Source organism: Pseudorca crassidens, chromosome 4, assembly GCF_039906515.1.
Source record: "Pseudorca crassidens isolate mPseCra1 chromosome 4, mPseCra1.hap1, whole genome shotgun sequence".
NCBI classification, from domain to species: Eukaryota; Metazoa; Chordata; class Mammalia; order Artiodactyla; family Delphinidae; genus Pseudorca; species Pseudorca crassidens.
In genome coordinates this window covers 121,805,780-121,821,578 of record NC_090299.1, presented here as the reverse complement: position 1 = coordinate 121,821,578, position 15,799 = coordinate 121,805,780, and the positions used below count along the sequence as shown (strand labels likewise).

General features: G+C 38.0%; 1 protein-coding gene across 1 annotated transcript in view; it reads right to left on the bottom strand.

Annotated features, from left to right (window-relative positions):
• The window catches only part of DCHS2 (dachsous cadherin-related 2), a 134,650-nt gene that overhangs the window by 77,611 nt on the left and 41,240 nt on the right, over positions 1 to 15,799 (bottom strand). The gene's annotated exons all lie outside the window — the stretch shown is intronic.

Sequence of the window (15,799 nt, the reverse complement as noted above, 5' to 3'; positions counted from 1 at the left end):
ATCCCAGATTGAGGAGGTGGACTTTGAGAGCAACGATATATATATCTTTTTCCCTTTTTCTTTCTTTGTCAGTGTGTATGTGTATGCTTCTGAGTGTGATTTTGTCTGTATAGCTTTGCTTTTACCATTTGTCCTAGGGTTCTGTGTGTCCGTTTTTGTTTTTGTTTGTGTTTTAGTATAGTTTTTAGCATTTGGTATCATTCGTGGATTTGTCTTTTGGCTGCTCTCTTCTTGCTTTTTCTTTTATTACTTTAAAAAAATTTTTTAAAAAACTATTTTTTATTTTAATAACTTTATTCCATTTTATTTTATCTCCTTCTTTCTTTCTTTCTTACTTTTTTTTCTCCCTTTTATTCTGAGCCGTGTGTATGACAGGCTCTTGGTGCTCCAGCCAGGGGTCAGGGCTGTGCCTCTAAGATGGGAGAGCCAAGTTCAGGACATTGGTCCACAAAAGACCTCCCAGTTCCATGTAATATGAAATGGTGAAAATCTCCCGGAGATCTCCATCTCAATGCCAAGACCCAGCTCCAGTCAACGACCAGCAAACTCCAGTGCTGGACACCCTATGCCAAACAACTACCAATACAGGAACACAACCCCACCGATTAGCAGAGAGGCTGCCTAACATCATAAGAAGGTCACAGACACCCCAAAACACACCACCAGACATGGACCTGCCCAACAGAAGACAAGATCCAGCCTCATCCACAAGAACACGGGTACTAGTCCCCTCCACCGGGAAGCCTACACAATCTTACCCACTGGGGGCAGACACCAAAAACAATGGAAACTACAAACATGCAGCCTGTGAAAAGGAGACCACAAACACAGTAAGTTAAGAAAAATGAGAAGACAAAAATGACACAGCAGATGAAGGAGCAATGTAAAAACCCACAGACCTAACAAATGAAGAGGAAATAGGCAGTCTACAAAAAAATAATTCAGAATAATGATAGTAAATATGATCCAAAATCTTGGAAATAGAATGGAGAAAATACAAGAAATGTTTAACAAGGACCTAGAAGAACTAAAGAGCAAACAACCAGTGATGAACAACACAATAAATGAAATTAAAAATTCTCTAGAAGGGATCAATAGCAGAATAACTGAGGCAGAAGAACGGATAAGTGACCTGGAAGATAAAATAGTGGAAATAACTAGTGCAGAGCAGAATAAAGAAAAAACATTGAAAAGAAATGAGGACAGTCTCAGAGACTTCTGGGACAACATTAAACACACAAACATTTGAATATAGGGGCCCCAGAAGAAGAAGAGTAAAGGAAAGGGACTGAGAAAATATTTGAAGGGATTATAGTTAAAAACTTCCCTAATATGGGAAAGGATATAGTTAATCAAGTCCAAGAAGCACAGAGAGTCCCATATAGGATAAATCCAAGGAGAAACATGCCAAGATACAGATAAATCAAGCTATCAAAAAATAAATACAAAGAAAAAATATTAAAAGCAGCAAGGGAAAAACAACAAATAACATATAAGGGAATTCCCATAAGGTTAACAGCTGAACTTTCAGCAGAAACTCTCCAAGCCAGAATGGCAGGACACATTTCAAGTGATGAAGGGGAGAAAAACACAACCAAGATTACTCTACCCAGCAAGGATCTCATTCAGATTTGATGGAGAAATTAAAAGCTTTACAGACAAGCAAAAGCTAAGAGAGTTCAGCACCACCAAACCAGCTCTACAACAAATGCTAAAGGAACTTCTCTAGGCAGGAAACACAAGAGAAGGAAAAGACCTACAATAACAAACCCAAAACAATTAAGATAATGGAAATAGGAACATACATATCTATAATTACCTTAAATGTAAAAGCTTAAATGCTCCAACCAAAAGACATAGACTGGCTGAAAGGATACAAAAACAAGACCCATAGATATGCTGTCTACAAGAGACCCACTTCAGACCTAGGGACACACACAGACTGAAAGTGGGGGATGGAAAAAGATATTCCATGCAAATGGAAATCAAAAGAAAGCTGGAGTAGCAATTCTCATATCAGACAAAAAAGACTTTAAAACAAAAACTATTACAAGAGACAATGAAGGACACTACATAATGATCAAGGGATCAATCCAAGAAGAAGAAATCCAAGAAGAAGAAATGTTATAAATTTACAATTTATCACAATTGTAAATATTTATGCACCCAACACAGGAGCACCTCAATACATAAGGCAAATACTAATAGCCATAAAAGGGGAAATCAACAGTACGACAATCATAGTAGGGGACTTTAACACCCCACTCTCACCAATGGACAGATCATCCAACATGAAAATAAATAAGGACACACAAGCTTTAAATGATACATTAAACAAGATAGACTTAATTGATATTTATAGGACTATCCATCCAAAAACAACAGAATACACTTTCTTCTCAAGTGTTTCAGGGAACACTCTCTAGGATAGATCATATCTTGGGTCACAAATCAAGCCCTGGTAAATTTAAGAAAATTGAAGTAATATCAAGTCTCTTTTCTGACCACAACACTATGAGAATAGGTATCAATTACAGGAAAAGATCTGTAAAAAATACAAACACATGGAGGCTAAACAATACACTACTTAATAACGAAGTGATCACTGAAGAAATCAAAGAGGAAATCAAAAAATACCTAGAAACAAATGACAATGAAAACACGACAATCCAAAACCTATGGGATGCAGCAAAAGCAGTTCTAAGAGGGAAGTTTATAGCAATAGTATCCTACCTAAAGAGATAAGAAACATGTCAAACAAACAACCTAACCTTACACCTAGAACAATTAGAGAAAGAAGAACAAAAAAAACCCAAAGTTAGCAGAAGGAAAGAAATCATAAAGATCAGGTCAGAAATAAATGAAAAAGAAAGGAAGGAAAAAAATAGCAAAGATCAATAAAACTAAAAGCTGGCTCTTTAAGAAGATAAACAAAATTGATAAACCAGTAGCCAAACTCATCATGAAAAAAAGAGAGAAGATTCAAATCAAAAGAATTACAAATGAAAAAGAAGTAACAACTGACACTGCAGAAATACAAAGCATCATGAGAGATTACTACAAGCAACTATATGCCAATAAAATCGAAAACCTGGAAGAAATGGGCAAATTGTTAGAAAGGCACAACCTTCTGAGACTGAACCAGGAAGAAATAGAAAATATGAACAGACCAATCACAAGCAGTGAAATTGAAACTGTGATTAAAAATCTTAGAACAAGAAAAGGCTCAGGACCAGATGGCTTCACAGGTGACTTCTATCAAACATTTACAGAAGAGATAACACCTATCCTTCTCAAACTCTTCCAAAATATAGCAGAGTGAGGAATACTCTCAAACATATTCTATGAGGCCACTATCACCCTGATACCAAAAGCAGACAAAGATGTCACAAAGAAAGAAAACTACAGCCCAATATCACTAATGAACATAGAGGCAAATATCCTCAACAAAATACTGGGAAACAGAATCCAAGAAGGACATTAAAAGGATCATACACTATGATCAAGTGGGATTTATAACAGGAATGCAAGGATTCTTCAATGTGCACAAATCAATCAATGTGAAACACCATATTAACAAATTGAAGGAGAAAAACCATACGATTATCTCAATAGATGCAGAGAAATCTTTCGACAAAATTCAACACCCATTTATGATTAAAACTCTCCAGAAAGTAGGCATAGAGGGAACTTACCTCAACATAATAAAGGCCACATATGACAACCCACAGCCAACATTGTCCTCAATGGTGAAAAACTGAAACCATTTCCACTAAGATCAGAAAAAAGACAAGGTTGCCCACTCTCACCACTATTATTCAACATAGTTTTGGAAGTTTTGCCACAGCATTCAGAGAGGAAAAAGAAATAAAAGGAATCCTACTCAGAATAGAAGAAGTAAAACTCTCACTGTTTGCAGATGACATGATACTACACATAGAGAATCCTAAAGATGCTACCAGAAAACTACTAGAGCTAATCAATGAATTTGGTAAAGTAGCAGGATACAAAATTACTGCACAGAAATCTCTTGCATTCCTATACACTAATGATGAAAAATCTGAAAGTGAAATTAAGAAAACACTCCCATTTACCATTGCAACAAAAAGAATGAATTATCTAGTAATAAACCTACCTAAGTAGAAAAAAGACCTGTATGCAGAAAATTATAAGACACTGATGAAAGAAATTAAACATGATAAAAACAGATGTTCTTGGATTGGAAGAATCAACATTGTGAACATGGCTCTACTACCTAAAGCAATCTACAGATTCAATGCAATCCCTATCAAACTACCACTGGCATTGTTCTAGAGCTAGAACAAAAAATCTCAGAATTTGTATGGAAACACAAATGACCGTGAATAGCCAAAGCAATCTTCAGAAAGATAAATGGAGCTGGAGAAATCAGACTCCCAGACTTCAGACTGTACTAAAAATCTACAGTAATCAAGACAGTATGGCACTGGCACAGAAACAGAAATATAGATCAATGGAACAGGATAGAAATCCCAGAGATAAACCCATGCACATATGGTCACCTTATCTTTGATAAAGGAGGCAAGAATATACAGTGGAGAAAAGACAGCGTCTTCAATAAATGGTGCTGGGAAAACTAGACAGCTACATGTAAAAGAATGAAATTAGAACACTCCCTAACACCACACACAACAATAAACTCAAAATGGATTAAAGTACTAAATGCAAGTTCAGACACTATTAAACTCTTAGAGGAAAACATAGGCAGAACACTCCATGACATAAATCACAGCAAGATCCTTTTTGACCTACCTCCTAGAGAAATGGAAATAAAAACAAAAATAAACAAATGGGGCCTAATGAAACTTAACAGCTTTTGCGCAGCAAAGGAAACCATAAACAAGATGAAAAGACAATCCTCATAATGGGAGAAAATATTTGCAAATGAAGCAACTGAGAAAGGATTTATCTTCAAAATTTACAAGCAGTTCATGCAGCTCAATATCAAAAAGAAAAAAAACAACCCAATCCAAAAATGGGCAGAAGACCTAAATAGACATTTCTCCAGAGAAGATATACAGATTGCCAACAAACACATGAAAGGATGCTCAACGTCACTAATCTTAGAGAAATGCAAATCAAAACTGCAATGAGATATCACCTCACACCAGTTAGAATGGTCATCACCAAAAAAATCTACAAACAATAAATGCTGGAGAGGGTGTGGAGAAAAGGGAACCCTCTTGCACTGTTGGTGGGAATGTAAATTGATACAGCCACTATGGAGAACAGTATGGAGGTTCCTTAAAATTTTTTAAATAGAACTACCATACGACCCAGCAATCCCACTACTGGACGTATACTCTGAGAAAACCATAATTCAGAAAGAGTCATGTACCACAATGTTCTTTGCAGCTCTATTTACAATAGCCAAGACATGGAAGCAACCTAAGTGTCCATCAACAGATGAATGGATAAAGAAGATATGGCACATATATACAATGGAATATTATTCAGCCATAGAAAGAAACGAAATTGAGTTATTTGTAGTGAGATGGATGGACCTAGAGTCTATCATACAGAGTGAAGTAAGTCAGAAAGAGAAAAACAAATACCGTATGCTAACACATATCTATGGAATCTTAGAAAAAAAAATGTTCATGAAGAATCTAGGGGCAAGATGGGAATAAAGACACAGACCTATTAGAGAATGGACTTGAAGATATGGAGAGGAGGATGGGTAAGCTGGGACAAAGTGAGAGAGTGGCATGGATATATATACACTACCAAATGTAAAATAGATAGCTAGTGGGAAGCAGCCGCATAGCACAGGGAGATCAGCTTGGTGCTTTGTGACCACCTAGAGGGGTGGTATATGGAGGGTGGGAGAGAGGGAGACGCAAGAGGGAAGAGATATGGGGATATATGTGTATGTATAAATGATTCACTTTGTTATAAAGCAGAAAGTAACACACCATTGTAAAGCAATTATACTCTAGAAAAGATTTTTAAATAAATAAATAAATAAACACAAACAAACAAACAAAAATGCTTGTGCCCATTTACATTACTCTGTTCATTCTCCAGCACAGGAGGTGAGCATGTAGAATTGCTCACGTGTGTATTTTTGGTTCATTTTGTTTTCTACTTAGCATTCAGTCTGTTATCTGGAGTGAGAAATGTGGTACCACATTATTATGCATTTTGAAAATAATTCTTCCTATATTTCTGCAGTTTCATTTCCCTTCAGAGAAAAGTGTCACATCATTTCCATCACTGGGTATGAAGATCTCTCATACCATTAACTTGAACGAGTTTATCCCATGACATTGCAGCTTATTTGCACTTCACACCAGTTCCTTTCAATCATTTTCCTATGTTCTTTTCTTCACTGATGAGTATCTAGGTACAGACATAGTACTTAGCATATATGATTTACACTTTAATAAATGATGAAACACTCTTCTTTGGACTTAACAAAAAACTCCAATTACACATTTCCATCTTGCCTGTCTTAAAAATTAAATTTTCATCTGCTGTGATCTAGTAGATACAATATAGAACTGAGTACTGGAAAAGTGGAATATAATGCCAGTTTTATATAAGAATAAATATACATGACTTCTTACTATGTCACTTGAAAGAGAAAGGATATTTGGGATTATCTGCAGGCATTTTAATAACCTTGAGAAAAAAGTCTAATAAGGCAGGATCAAAGTATTTGATATGGTATAATCAGAGGTCACCAGAAAATTTATTCTTTCATTAGGCATATTATTACATTAATGATTATTTAATACTCATAGTGATTACTTTGATCTCATAATGACCTTAATCTCTTCTTTGGTCAAGACAGAATTTTTAAAAATTCCAGATTGATAAAATTTGTTACACCTATCTCATCCTACATTATGAAAATGGGGACTATACCAACTTAGATCTAATTTCTTTGTTCCTCAAATATTTGGTGAGCATAACTAGGTGTCAAGCACAGTGCTGTTTGCCAAAGAGAGAGTGGTGAATCCACCAGGTATGGCCCCTACCTACAGGAAGCTTTCATGGAGAACAGCATCTTTTAATTTTTGGACCCTTAATTTTTCAATAATCCACTCATTTATAATATGTTATTACACATTATACATATTATATATTACACGTATTATATATTATACAGTTTAAACTCCTAACACTTGTCAAATCTAGAAAATGTCTTCACATGCTTAAACATAAACTCAAATCTTTTCAGTTTCCCTTCCTCCTATTGGTCTACTTATTCTCTAATGTGCTTTACATTTGTATCCAATATTCCCCTGACGTTTTAGAAACTTTCAGATTTTATCATTTCTATTATTCTATATAGCTTTGATCCCTAAGGTAACAATCTACTTACCTTCAATCCTCCTAGTATATTATTAAGGATAAATGAGATCTTTATTTATAACTGTAGTTTGCACATATATGATTTCACACTCCAAACTTTGCACCCTTCACAACTTAAATAATGTGAGCTAAATTTAAAGTATTATACTATGGCTCTTTTAGAATTCAATTAGTTCCTTGCTTCTTCCTCCTCACACACTTATAATCCTCCAGATTAAACACAACATCATCAAACTTGAGAACCAAGAAAATAAAAGTAAAATAGAGATTATTGAGTCTAATTCCATCACCTTACTAAGAAAATTGGAAATCTGGATCTGAAGATATTCAGTGATACACTTACAACACACCAAAGTGTGTGTGTGTGTGTGTGTGTGTGTGTGTGTGTACACATACATATATCTGCTCTTAGACCTCAGGACCTACAGCCTTATGACTTCTTGCTTTCTCCTACTCTAGGATACCCCTCTTCAGTTCATTTCTTTTCCTCTTCAGTCCAGCCCCATGAATTAACACTTTGGCAACCTTGCAAATTCCTCAGATACTGTGGCTTTTTACCAAAGAAGGCCAGCAAAACCTCAGTCCAGATTCATTCCAGCCATCTCTCTGTCCTCCTGGAATATCCAGCAGATAACTGGGGCTGGAGAAAACTTCACAAAAGCATAGATGGAGGCCACTGAAATGTTACTGTCATCTGGCAATCTTTCCAGATCTCCTTGGTCACCCCTCTCCTATTCATTTCTTCTACCCGACCACCCCCTGGTTCACTCTCACAAATCATTTCCCTTCCTATTTCCTAGAGAAAATGGAGGCATTGGGAAAAAGCTCCCTCAACTTTCTGCATCTGTATTCAACTCTACCTCCTGCTTTGTGTCTTAATGGCAAAAGTAATTCTTCAAATACCCTCTTGAAATTTTCCTGTCAGTTCTAATCTTTCCCATTTATAATTTTTCCTTAAATTATATTTTAGCTGTAAGAAATAAGACTTTTTTCCTCCTCTTTATAGCCAAGTATCTTTTTAAAATTCTCTGCAGCTAGCTTGAAACCATTGCCGTATCTAGTTATTCTTTCTACAGTCACCAGTAAGCTTCTGGTTGTAAGATCTACAGACCATGTTTAGTTGACTTGTTTTCTCTTGGCTTCAGGTATTGCTGGCTGATGTTTAAAAACACAGAAAGGAAGGAACAAAGACAGAGAGAGGAAGACAGGGAGAGAAGGGGAGAGGGAAGGAGGGAGGAAGGAATTCATTCCACCTCTTTCCCACTTCACTGGCTTCAGTTTCCACCTATATGCAGATGACACATATGTATTGAGCGCAAGTTATTTGGTTGATTGATTCATTCACTTATGTGTTTATTTATGCAGTACACATTTACCAAGTGCCAGGCACTGGAAAGATACCATTGAATAATGAGTAATTATCTTGGTCCTCAGAGTTCCCCTCTAGTGAGGGAGATGGTGTGGGGGAATATGTGAAATCACTGAGGAAGGGGATCAGGGAAGACTTATTACAGGTAGATAGTTTGTTCATTTATTATTTTATTCAATAAACATATAGAGAGAGTGATAGCGGGTGCCAAGATACCATGCCAGGTGCTAAGGATATAACTGCTGGCAAGAAGACACATTCTTTGCTCTCACAGTGCTTATAGTGTAGCACTGGTTGCAGAGAAGTAAGCAGACAATTACAATTCCACATGGTAAGACATAACTGAGTGAGTATGTGTTGCTTTCTGTATAAGCTTAGACCCTAAAGATAAATAGGATTTAACAAGTAAGAGGGAAGAAAGTGTTTGAATGCACTCAAAATAGAAACCAAACTCCATACCGCAGTCTACAAAGTCTCATGTGATGTGGACTCAAGCTCTTCTCATATACTTGCTCCTGCACTATATTCCTGGCCCACGGGCTTCACTTCTGTTCTCTGAACATGCTAAGTGTCTTTCTGTTGGGGCCTTTGTAGTTGCTGTTCCCTCTGCCAGCTCCTCCCTCTGTTCTTTACATGGTGTACTAGTTATTAAACTGTTGTGACTCAGCTCTGAATCCGTTCTTCCCCATTCCGCCCTGCGATGCTGGGGCTAGGGAATCTGCACATCACAGCTGTGCAGAATCTCCTTTGCCAGCTGAGCCCCTCTTAGGATCTGCCACAAAGGGACCCTCGAGGGAGACTGAGGTCAGAGGAGAGCAGATGGGACTTCTTCTTTCTGTTTTCTTATTTTCCCTGTCAGCAACGCCATTTCTTCTAGTGCAGAAACTGTTCACAACTTTCTGTCTATTTTGGCACTCCCAGACCAGGCTCTGCAAGGCCCCTCTTCTCATTTTTTTCCTAGATTCTGATAATCTCGACCTATTCTCCTTGTTTCCAGGGATTAGGGGTGGTAGCTGCTTCCTACCGTTATTTTTTTCTGGGTTACTTCAGGATTCCCTTTCTGTTTATTCAGCCTTCCAACACCTGTATTGTAATAGCTGGTTTTCCTGACTGCACCTGATTGATACGGTACTTGGCACCAGGATTGGATCCCAGGTTTTAGGGATTCTGAGACTGATTTGGTTATGCCTTCGGCCTTAAAGGCAGTGCTGGGTTCCCTGCCCACAGGAAATGGAACACTAGTAATTTCTCATTTGCAACGGTACCATGATCATTTAAATTATCACCTGTGTTTGATTGTGATGAACTGACTATTAAAGGATTTCTATTCCTTAGAGGACCAAGTGGGGATGACTTTGGCCATGGGATAGTAAAAGGAGTATGATGTGAACTGGCTGTCTCTGAATGCAATCGGAACTTACAGAAAGAATATTATAAGCTGAGTCTTTAAAGTCGCAGCTCAAGTCATAGTCAAAAAACCAAAAAACTTCTAAGGAAGCCCCCAAATTAATCTCTCTGAAGATCAGAACCAGATTGAGCAGCAGATATATAACAGGTAACTTCTTGCAAGGGGATACCTATTCACGAGAAGACCTACAACCAGAGTCAGATCTCAACATACTGCAGGCAGTTACATGCAAATATGACTCAATTAGAGACAGCTTATAGTTTTAAAATAATAGCAAGATTTTTCTAACTTATATTGAATAAATCTGTGGAAAATGTGTGGAAATCAATTCTAAGGATGTGAAACCCAGGAAGATAAAATAGTACTTTGGTTTCAGCTGGATTTATTGATGTGGTGTTCCTACCAGAGATTCTGAATTTAATGTGCTAGCTCTTTTAGTTATTTCCCTTGACAGTTTCTTTTGATTGGCTGCATTCAATAGTGGTCTATCATCATTGAGATTGAGATGCCAGATCTTCCCTTGCATACTATACAGAAAGGAATCAAAAAGCTTAAGGAAATGGAGAAGAACATTAGGATGGATTTACCAATGGTAAATTTACCATTTATCATGACATGCCCACCACCCTCCTCTAACTACATTTACCAACAGTTCAGAGTATTCTCCCTTCATAAAGACCCTGGGAAAGCCATTGGTTAGAGGGGCTCCAGCATCCTTTAAATGCCCTCTGGTAGTTGCCCTCTGTGTAGGCTGTGGACTATGGTGCCACTGGTCCCGGGGACCACCTTTTGAGTACCAACACTCTCAAACTTTCTGGACAAGATGGCAGAGTAGAAGAACCTTGAGCTCACCTCCTCTCATGAGCACACCAAAATCACAACTAACTCTGAACAACCATCGATAAAAGACTGGAACCTACAAAAAAAAGACATTCTGCATCCAAAGACATAAAGAAGAAACCACAGTGAGATGGTAGGAGGGGAGGATTCATGATATAATCAAATTCCATACCCCTCAGGTAGGCAACCAACAAACTGGAGAACAATTATATTGCAGAAGTTCTCCCACAGGAGTGAGAGTTCTGAGGCCCATATCAGGCTCCCCAGCCTGGAGGTCTGGAATATAGAGGATTGAACCCCCAGAGCATTTGGCTTTGAAGGCCAGCAGTTCTTGATTGCAGGAACTCCACAGGACTGGGGGACACAGAGACTCTACTCTTGGAGGACTGCAAAAGCAGTGACTTCATAGGACCCTGGGTCAGACCTACTTGCTGATCTTGAAGGGTCTCCTGGATGGAGGGAGATGGAGGGAGGGTGGGCAGCTGTGGTTCATTCTGAGGACAGGGACACTGGTGGCGCATGTACCAGGGAGTATTCATCAGCATGAGCTCTCCTGGAGGCCGACATTTTGGCACCAAGACCTGACCTCACCCAGTAGCCTGCAGGATCCAGTGCTGGGATGCCTCAGGCCAAACAACCAACAGGGTGGGAACACAGCTCTGCCCATCAGCAAACACACTGCCTAAAGACTTCCTGAGCCCACAGCTGCCTCTAGACATACTCCTTGACACTCCTGACCACCAGAGGGACAAGACCCAACTCCACCCACCAGTGGACAAGTGTTACCAAGTCTAAGTTCATACCGCTAGCCACACAACAGGCCAGTAATTGAGAGAGAAATTGTTGGGGTAAGGAGTAATGACTTTATTTGGAAAGCCAGAAAACTGAGAAGATGGAGGGCTTGTGCCCCAAAGAACCATCTTGCCTGAGGTAGAATTCAGGCTTCTTTTACACTAAAAGGGGAGGGAGTAAAGTCAAACACTTCCTGGTTCCCATCAGCCTCCAGAGGGGATGTGTTAATTTCTTCCTCCCTGCAGTCATTCACTGGTGGACCTGGTCAGGATGTTTCCTGTGAGCTAAACAAAGGTATTTTAGCTTAATGCTCATTACCTGGGAGGCAGGGTTCTGAGAGTTGGGTCATTATGTATAATTTAAGGTTTTGGGCAACATCCCTTTAGTGATTAACTTGCAATAGAATACAAAAGGTTCTTCCCTATTACATAGGCACTGGCCCCTCCCACTAGGAAGCCTGCACAAGCCTCTAGACCAGCCTCATCCACCAGGGGGGAGGGCAGTTTTCTTGCCAGAAGCAAGCAAGCCTGCAGAACCGAGTCCACAAACACAGGTCAGAACCTACCCTGGGACCAGCTGGTCTCTGGCCCTTAGGTCATGAAAGGAGACTGTACTGCTGAGACATATAGGACATCCCCTACAGAGGGCCATTTCTCCAAGGTTGAGAAACAAAACATATATAAAAATACAAAAAAATTTAGACAAAATGAGGCAACAAAGGAATATGTTCCAGATGAAGGACCAAGATAAAACTCCAGAAGAATAACTAAGCAACATGGACATAAGCAATCTACCTGAGAAAGAGTTCAGAGTAATGACTGTAAAGATGATCTAAGAACTTGGGAAATGAATGGATGCACAGAGCAAGAAGTTATAAGAAGTTTTAAACAAAGAGTTAGAAATATAAAGAACAACCAAACAGTTGAAGAACACAGTAACTGAAATGAGAACCAACACTCTATACCAATTTGTAAGGACTATCACAAGTGATCTGCTTTCATCCAGCAGGAACAATGGTACATCTTTATGTAAACTCTTCCACTACCAGCCATCATCTACTCAGCAGAGATAAAGATCATCTCAGCATCCAGTAGATCATCACACTGATCTACTACCGTGATGACATCATAATTGGATCTGATGATCAGAAAATTGTAAGAAACTTAGATGTCTTAATTAGATATATCTGTCAGACCAGTGGTTGGCAAACCCACTGGACAAATACAGCCTACCCCCGTGATTTTGTGAAGTTCTGCTGAAACCCAGCCATGCTCAATTCTTTATGTATTATCTGTTGCTGTTGTCTTGCTCCAACATCAGAATTAAGTAGTAGAGACTGTATAGCCTGCAAAACCTAAAACATTCACTGTCTTGCCCTTTACAGAGAAAAGTTTGCATAACCCTGTCCTACCGTAAAGGCAGGCAAGTGATAGGAGTTGACAATAGAGAGGAAAGCTACAGTCACTTATTAAAGTGCCTAGTTGTTAAGCTAAAAGAGAAGAGAACTTCATCCTCAAAACCATGAGGAATTAATTAAGAATTCTGACCAAGGGAGTGTTGTTTTCAGATTTACTTTTTATGAAAATATTTTTTCATGTAACTCCTCAACTGTACAATGCCTACACAACTCAAACATTCCTAAAGGAAAAACAGGATTGTACCTTGCTGATTGAATGGAGAAATAAACAAATAAATGAGTTCTGAAGAGTGAAGGCAGCTTGTAGCAGCCTATTTCACAGATGTTCTGGTTTCTCAAATCATATAGTCAAAAAAATTTACTAAACTCCTATGTCATAGCTTGCATTATCTTAGGAACCTGGGATAAAAGCAAGTAAAATATGTTCTGAATCCATGAGTTCACAGCTTAAAAGGCAGGCAGAAAATTAGACAATCATATAATCAAAACACCATGTATTAAATGAAATAGGATTATATTTCAAAGTTTTAATAGTGATTGTCTCTGGGTGAGTAGTCCTTTTTTTCTGTTTAATTTTTTCATTAATTCTAAGACACATTTTTTCCCCAAATTTTAATATATCTGAAGTTAGATGCTTCTTACAATTAATAGTGTCTTAGATTCAATGAAATAGATGAAATACTGTCATGGTAGTGTTTCTCCTTTGCTCCGAGAGCAGGCTGTTGGGTGGGGTTATGCATCCAGCATGAGACAGTTTCTGGGAAACCAGATGTAGAGTTTGTTCAAGATAAATCCAGATACAGAATACATTTTTTATGGGATAGAGAATAAGATTTCACTATAGAATTCAACATTTTTGTATGGTGATGTGCTGTTGAATTATTTTGTATTCACCATGAATGAGCCAATGCATCACCAGAACTGAGTCATCTTCCCTGCTGAGGCACCCTTTCCTCCCAGGACTGGGGGAGAGGTACCCCTAGGGATAGATCTTTTCCCACTAACAATGGAGCTCTTGTTGTTGGCACCAAATGCTGCAGCAGTTTTAATATCTTAGTTAAAAAGTGGTAGTTGTTTTTTCCCTTTTAATACAAGAAAAAACTCCCGTTAGAACCAGTGTGAGTCATGCATCATAAACATTCAGTGCTCAAATTCCTATGGGTTTTGAATGCCAAACAATGCTGTTAGGCTTACATTTTTAAAAACTACATTGTAGAATGCTAGAAAACGTATGTTAACCTTTCTAGTATTAAGTAATGCTATAATATTTTTAAAAATACAGACTATAAAGTAAACCATTCATAAATTCCAATATGATGCCAGTTATGTTAAAATCTTGACTACATCATTTAATTCTTGTGCATAATCCTTTTTCATTGTCTTAACCCAATAAGCAAAAAAAAAAAAAAAAAGATTTAGGAAAAATATGTTCAGAAACACATGCATACACCCAAATTCACATGCATTTACATAACCACTGGCTTAACAGATCTGGCTTCATTAAAAACACTGAGATTTCCAGTAAACCAAAATTTTCTACAAAACTTGTGAAGGTGCGTGAGACTCAGGAAATGCTAATGTGTATCTCAAACACCCATAAAGCCAAAGCCAGAAAACCAGCAATTTTGCATCTAAATTCCCTGGCAAACCATAATCTCTAGAATAATGAACTTTCAATTCAATTATAAGTAACAGGTTGCAGACCATTCATTCCAAAAGAAAATTACACTAACGCTTGGCAATTTGACAGTAAAAATTGGAAAGCGTATTTATGGTAATCATCTTTAGTTGACATATGAAAAATTTTGAGAGAAATTCTTTTTGCCTTCAAATATTAAAGCAAATAAATCCTTTAAGTAGAGTCCATTTTAAAAAATAAAATTAATAAAATAAAGTCAAAGGAAGGAAGCATTTTACAGACTTTAAATGCTTGCTAAATCACACGTCAGTGATGGGTTCAGCATATGTCTGTGTACTTTGGGAAGTGGTTTCTGTGTTGCCCGGAGCTCTGCATTACTCAATTTACACCAGAGAATCCTCTCAGAGAACTTTACTAAACTGGGTATATTGGAAACACAAAGCTTATGTATGTTCTCCATTGTTTCTATCAACTAAAAACCACACTGCCAGAAATGTGCTAAATTCTTTTTTTTTTTTTTTTTAACATCTTTATTGGGGTATAATTGCTTTACAATGGTGTGTTAGTTTCTGCTTTATAACAAAGTGAATCAGTCATACATAAACATATGTTCCCATATGTCTTCCCTGTTGCGTCTCCCTCCCTCCCACCCTCCCTATCCCTCCCCTCCAGGCTGTCACAAAGCACCGAGCCAATATCCCTGTGCTAAATTCTTTAAGCGGAGTTGGGACAAGCAATTGTTAGCACACTCCAGCCCTCTTGGTGAGCACAGTAAGCAAAACTCTTTGATCACACTGCCCCACTCTGGTCAAAAGAGAAAATTGGGTTGGCCCTTGAAAGTCTTCATCGCATCACATAAAATGCATTTCATTAAAAGATGATGTTTCCCCAAAGTGCAAAGCATCTAAACGGTATATAATTTAAAAGTTCAAGAAAATGTATCTTTTACCACTTTGATAAACAATTTAGGAGGAA